The sequence below is a fragment of the Eptesicus fuscus genome, chromosome 1 (genome assembly GCF_027574615.1).
Source record: "Eptesicus fuscus isolate TK198812 chromosome 1, DD_ASM_mEF_20220401, whole genome shotgun sequence".
NCBI lineage: Eukaryota > Metazoa > Chordata > Mammalia > Chiroptera > Vespertilionidae > Eptesicus > Eptesicus fuscus.
In genome coordinates, this window is record NC_072473.1 from 42,725,961 (window position 1) to 42,733,038 (window position 7,078).

The 7,078-nt window shown below is 38.6% G+C and overlaps 1 non-coding gene across 1 annotated transcript; it reads right to left on the minus strand.

Annotated features, from left to right (window-relative positions):
* Positions 1–2,669: 2,669 nt before the first annotated feature.
* On the minus strand, positions 2,670–2,776 carry LOC129150409 (U6 spliceosomal RNA). The gene has a single exon (XR_008557157.1). It is a non-coding gene; the product is annotated as a U6 spliceosomal RNA (small nuclear RNA).
* Positions 2,777–7,078: the final 4,302 nt, after the last annotated feature.

The window sequence follows — 7,078 nt, forward strand, 5'->3', positions numbered from 1 at the left end:
TCTGCTGACGGGCACCTAGGCTGTTTCCAAATCTTAGCTATTGTAAATTGTGCTGCTATGAACATAGGGGTGCATATATCCTTTCTGATTGGTTTTTCTAGTTTCTTCGGATATATTCCCAGGAGTGGGATTACTGGGTCAAATGGGAGTTCCATTTTCAGTTTTTTGAGGAAACTCCATACTGTTCTCCACAGTGGCTGCACCAGTCTGCATTCCCACCAGCAGTGCACGAGGGTTCCTTTTTCTCCGCATCCTCGCCAACACTTGTTGTTTGTTGATTTGTTGATGATAGCCATTCTGACAGGTGTGAGATGGTACCTCATTGTTGTTTTGATTTGCATCTCTCGGATAATAAGTGACTTTGAACATGTTTTCATGTGTCTCTTGGCCTTCCTTCTGTCTTCTTTTGAAAATATTCTGTTTAGGTCTGTTGCCCATTTTTTTATTGGATCATTTATCTTCCTCTTATTGAGTTGCATAAGCTGCCTGTAGATATTGGAGATTAAACCTTTATCAGTGATAGCATTTGCAAATATGTTTTCCCATGCAGTGGGCTTTCTTGTTGTTTTGTTGATGGTTTCTTTTGCTGTAAAAAAGCTTTTTATTTTGATGTAGTCCCATTTGTTAATTTTCTCTTTAGCTTCCATTGCCCTAGGGGCAGTGTCAGTGAAGAAGTTCTTGTGGCATATGTCTGAGATTTTGTTGCCTGTGGATTCCTCTAGTATTTTTATGGTTTCCCGTCTTATGTTTAAGTCCTGTATCCATTTTGAGTTTATTTTTGTGTATGGTGTAAGTTGGTGATCTAGTTTCATTTTTTTGCATGTATCTGTCCAGTTTTCCCAACACCATTTATTGAAGAGACTGTCTTGACTCCATTGTATGTTCATGCCTCCTTTGTCAAATATTAATTGAGCATAGTGGTTTGGGTCGATATCTGGGTTCTCTATTCTGTTCCATTGATCAATATGTCTGTTCTTGTGCCAGTACCAGGCTGTTTTGAGAACAGTGGCTTTGTAATACAGCTTGAAATCTGGTATTGAGATCCCACCTACTTTATTCTTCTTTCTGAGGATTGCTGAGGCTAGTCGGGGTCTTTTTTTATTCCAGATGAATTTTTGGAGAGTTCTTTCTAGGTCTGTGAAATATGCTGTTGGTATTTTGATGGGGAGTGCATTGAATCTGTAGATTGCTTTGGGTAGTATGGACATTTTAATGATGTTGATTCTACCAATCCATGAACATGGTATGTTCTTCCATCTGTTTACGTCTTCCTCTATCTCTTTTTTCAGTGTCCTGTAGTTTTCTGCGTATAGGTCTTTTACCTCCTTAGTTAAGTTTATTCCTAGGTATCTTAATTTTTTTGGTGCGATGGTAAATGGGATTGCTTTTTTAGTCTCTCTTTCTGTAAGTTCATTATTGGTGTATAGAAAAGCCATAGATTTCTTGGCGTTAATTTTGTATCCCGCTACATTGCCGAATTCATTTATTAAGTCTATTAGTTTTTTGATGGAATCTTTTGGGTTTTTTATGTACAATATCATGTCATCTGCAAATAAGGACAGCTTCACTTCTTCTTTTCCAATTTGGATGCCTCTTATTTCTTCTTCTTGCCTAATTGCGATAGCTAATACTTCCAGTACTATGTCAAATAGAGTGGTGAGAGTGGGCATCCCTGTCTTGTTCCTGTTCTTAGGGGAAATGGTTTTAGTTTTTGCCCATTGAGTATGATGTTTGCTGTGGGTTTATCATAAATAGCTTTTATTATGTTGAGGTATGAGCCTTCTATTCCCACCTTGTTGAGAGTTTTTATCAAGAAAGGGTGTTGGATTTTGTCAAATGCTTTTTCTGCATCTATTGATATGACTATGTGATTTTTATCTCTCAATTTGTTTATGTGATGTATCACGTTTATTGATTTGCGGATATTGTACCATCCTTGCATTCCTGGAATAAATCCTACTTGGTCATGGTGTATGATCTTTCTGATGTACTGCTGGAGCCGATTTGCTAGAATTTTGTTGAGGATTTTGGCATCAATGTTCATGAGGGATATTGGCCTGTAATTCTCTTTCATTGAGTTGTCTTTATCTGGTTTTGGTATTAGGGTGATGCTGGCTTCATAGAAGGAGCTTGGAAGTGTTCCTTCCTCTTGAATTTTTTGGAATAGTCTGAGGAGGATAGGTTTTAGTTCTTCCTTGAAAGTTTGATAAAACTCTCCTGTGAAGCCATCTGGCCCCGGGCTTTTGTTTGCCAGAAGCTTTTTGATGACTGCTTCAATTTCTTCCATAGTTACTGGCATGTTGAGCTGTTTAGAATCTTCCTGATTGAGTTTTGGAAGGTTGTATTTTTCTAGGAATATGTCGATTTCCTCTAGGTTGTCCAGTTTGTTGGAATAGAGTTGTTCGTATTATTTTGTAACAATCCTTTGTATTTCGTCGGGGTCTGTTGTTATTTCACCTCTTTCATTTCTGATTTTGTTTATTTGGGTCCTCTCTCTTTGCTTCTTGGTGAGCCTGGCTAGAGGTCCATCAATCTTGTTTATCCTTTCAAAGAACCAGCTCTTGGTTTTGTTGATCTTTTGTATTGTTTCTTTGGTCTCTATGTCGTTTATCTCCGCTCTGATCTTTATTATTTCTTTCCTTCTGCTTACACTGGGCTTATCTTGTTGCAAAAATATGGAACGCTTCACGAATTTGCGTGTCATCCTTGCGCAGGGGCCATGCTAATCTTCTCTGTATCGTTCCAATTTTAGTATATGTGCTGCCGAAGCGAGCACTCATTATTTCTTCAAATAGGTTTTCAGCATCTTGCTCTCTCTCTTCTTCTGGTACCCCCATAATTCTGATGTTGGTTCGCTTGAAGTTGTCCCAGAGGCTTCTTACACTATATTCAACTTTCTGAATTCTCTTCTCTTCATGCTTCTCTGGAGGAGTGTCCTTGGCCTCTTTGTATTCCAAATCTTTGAGTTGATTCTTGCGATCCTCTAGTCTGCTGTTGGGTCTCTGTATAATATTTTTTATCTCAGTCAGTGTATGTTTAATTTCTAGTTGGTCCTTTTTCATATCCTCGAGGGTCTCATTGAATTGATCGGCCTTTTCCATGAAATTCTTGAAAAACCTTATAACCGTGGTTTTGAACTCTATGTCCAGTCTCTTGTTCTCCTCCATTTCTTTGGTTTGTGATCTGTTTCCTTGCCTCCTCATTTTCGCTGCTTCCCTGAATTGGTAGGGTAGTTTTGTGTACTAGATGTCCTATTGGTTCAATGGGTCAGCCTCCCAGTTACTTGAGGTGGACACTCTTGGTGTACCCTTGTGTACTGTGTGTCCCCCAGCAGAAGCTACAGCAAGAACTAGTTTTCTCCTCCTTTGCTTGGGCGGTTTTGGAGCAGTCTGACTGGAGCTGCAGTTGGTTAAGCTGCCACAGAACATGCCATTTATATGCAAAAGCCGCTGTGTGGAGCCTGGGCAGGTTTGTAGAATGTGCGGGGCGGGGCCTCAGGGCTTGGCGGGGTCTCAGGGTGTCACTAGGCTGGGACGTGGCCAACGGCAATGGCTGGCGTCAGCCGTCTCTGCCTTTCCACGTTTCCAAGTCCCTGCGCCCCGCGCTCCAGCGCAGTAAAACAATGATTGCTGTGCGCACCTCTGCAGAAAAGTCACTCTCACTTTCCGACCCGATGGCCGAGAGTCCAGCTTCTCCCCGTAGGTGTCTGGGTCCCCCGAGTGTTCCCAGAAACTGGATTTCAGAGTGATCAGGAGCTTGTCTCCCTTTGGTTTGAAGAAAAGCCGCACACCCAGTTGCTCGACACCAGCCCCATTCGCGCGCCTCCGTACCTCAGCTTTTCAGCATCTGTGCTCCTTTCTCTCCTTAGTTGTAAATCTACCACTCAACCAGCTTTCCCGTGGTTCTGGGTGGTAGACGTTTTGTCTTTTAGTTGTATATTTGAAATTGTTGTGTGAGGCAGCAGATTAGTTGTTTAACTATGCTGCCATCTTGGTTCCTCGAGATTGTCGATCTACCACAGTTTTCTAATCCATGCATCTGCTGATGGGCACTTAGGTGGTTTCCAAACCTTAGCTATTATAAATTGTGCTGCTGTGAACATAGGGGTGCATATATCCTTTCTGATTGGTGTTTCTGGTTTCTTGGGATATAGTCCTAGAAGTGGGATTACTGGGTCAAATGGGAGTTCCATTTTTAACTTTTTGAGGAAACTCCATGCTGTTTTCCACAGTGGCTGCACCAGTCTGCATTCCCACCAGCAGTACAGGAGGGTTCCTTTTTCTCCACATTCTCACCAGCACTTGTTTGTTCATTTGTTGATGATAGTCATTCTGACAGATATGAGATGGGACCTCATTGTTGTTTTGATTTGCATCTCTCAGATGATTAGTGACTTTGAGCATGTTTTCATATGTCTCTCGGCCTTCTGTATGTCCTCTTTCGAAAAGTGTCTATTTAGGTCCTTTGCCCATTTTTTGACTGGATCGTTTATCTTCTTTTTGTTAAGTTGTATGAGTTCTCTCTAAATTTTGAAGATTAAACCCTTATCTGTAATAGCATTGGCAAATGTATTCTCCCATGGCTTTCTTGTTGTTTTGTTAATTGTTTCTTTTACTATGCAGAAGCTCTTTATTTTGATGTAGTCCCATTTGTTTATTTTCTCCTTAGTCTCCATTGCCCTAGGAGCTGTGTCAGTAAAGATATTGCTATGACATATGTCTGCTATTTTGCTGCCTATGGAGTCTTGTAGGATTTTTATGGTTTCCCATCCTACATTTAAGTCCTTTAGCCATTTTGAGTTTGTTTTTGTGTATGGTGTAAGTTGGTGGTCTAGTTTCATTTTTTTGCATTATCTGTCCAATTTTCCCAACACCACTTATTGAAGAGACTGTCTTGACTCCATTTTATGTTCATGCCTCCTTTGTCAAATGTTAATTGAGCATAGTGGTTTGGGTCAATATCTGGATTCTCTATTCTATTTCATTGGTCTATATGTCTGTTCTTGTGCCAGTACCAGGCTCTTTTGAGAACAGTGGCTTTGTAATACAGCTTGAAATCTGGTATTGAGTTAACACCTACTTTGTTCTTCTTTCTCAAGATTGCTGTTACTATTCAGGGTCTTTTTTTATTCCAGATGAATTCTTGGAGAGTTCTTTCTAGGTCTGTGAAATATGCTGTTGGTATTTTAATGGGGAGTGCATTGAATCTATAGATTGCTTTGGGTAGTATGGACATTTTGATGATGTTGATTCTACCAATCCATGAACATGGTATGTTCTTCCACCTGTTTACGTCTTCCTCTATCTCTTTTTTCAGTGTCCTGTAGTTTTTTGCATATAGGTCTTTTACCTTCTTAGTTAAGTTTATTCCTAGGTATCTTACTATTTTTGGTGTGAAGGTAAATGGAATTGCTTTTTTAGTTTCTCTTTCTGTGAGTTCATTATTGGTGTATAAAAAGAAAGCTATAAATTTCTGGGTGTCAGTTTTGTATCCTGCTATATTGCCGAATTCATTTATTAGGTCTAGTAGTTTTTTTTTTATGGAGTCTCTGGGGTTTTCTATGTACAGTATCATGTCATCTGCGAATAAGGACAATTTTACTTCTTCTTTTCCAATTTGGGTGCCTTTTATTTCTTCTTCTTGTCTGATCACTATGGCTAGCACTTCCAGTACTATATTGAACAGGAGTGGTGATAGTGGGCATCCCTGGCTTGTCCCTGTTCTTAGGCTAAATGAGTTTAGTTTTTGCCCATTGAGTATGATGTTGGCTGTAGGTTTCTCATATAAAGCTTTTATTCCCACTTTGCTGATAGTTTTTATCAAGAAAGGCTGTTGGATTTTTTCAAATGCTTTTTCTGCATCGATTGATATGAGTATGTGATTTTTGTCTCTCAATTTGTTGATGTGATGTATCACATTTATTGATTTGCAGATATTGTACCAGCCTTGCATCCCTGGAATAAATCCCACTTGATCATGATGTATGATCTTTCTAATGTAATGCTGAATCTAGTTTGCTAGAATTTTGTTGAGGATTTTAGCATCTATGTTCATCAAAGATATTGGCCTGTAGTTCTCTTTTTTTTGTTGTGTCTTTATCTGGTTTTGGGAATAAGGTAATGCTGGCTTCATAGAAAGAGCTTGAAAGTGTGCCTTACTCTTGAATTTTTTGGAATAGTGTGAGGAGAACTGGTTTTTGTTCTTCTTTGAATACTTGGTAGAACTCCCCTGTAAAGTCGTCCATACCAGGACTTTTGTTTGCTGGAAGATTTTTGATTACTGTTTTAATTTCTTTGGTAGTTATCAGCCTATTCTGGTTTTTTTATTCCTCCTGATTGAGTTTTTGGAGCTTGTATTTTTCTAACAATATGTCCATTTCGTGTAGGTTGTCCATTTTGTTGGAATATAGTTGTTCATAGTATTTTTTCATAATCCTTTGTATTTCTGTGGGATTGTTTGTTACTTCACCTCTTTCATTTCTGATTTTGTTTATTTGGGTCCTCTCTCTTTGCTTCTTGGTGAGCCTGGCTACAGGTTCATCAATCTTGTTTATCCTTTCAAAGAACCAGCTCTTGGTTTTGTTGATAGTTTGTTTTTTTTTTTTCTTTTCTTTTCTTTTCTTTTTTTTTTTTTTTTTTGGTCTCTATGTCATTTATTTCTACTCTGATCTTTATTATTTTCTTCCTTCTGCTCACCCTGGGGTTTTCTTGTTGCTCTCATTCTAACTCTTTGAGTTGTAGGGTTGGATTATTTACTAGTATTACCATTTTTTCTTGTGGTTTTTTTTTTTTTTTTTTTTTGAGGTAGGCCTGTAGAGCTATGAATTTCCCTCTCAAGACTGCTTTCACATAAATTTTGGATTATTGTGTTTTCATTGTCATTTGTTGCCATGATGCCTTTTATTTCTTTTTTGATCTCTTTGGTAACCCAATCATTATTTAATAGCATGCTATTCAGCTTCCAAGTGTTTGAATTTTCTTGATTGTTTTTATTGTAGTTGATTTCTAATATTATGCCATTGTGATGTGATCTGAGAAGATGATTGATATGATTTCAATCTTGAATTTGTAGACACTTT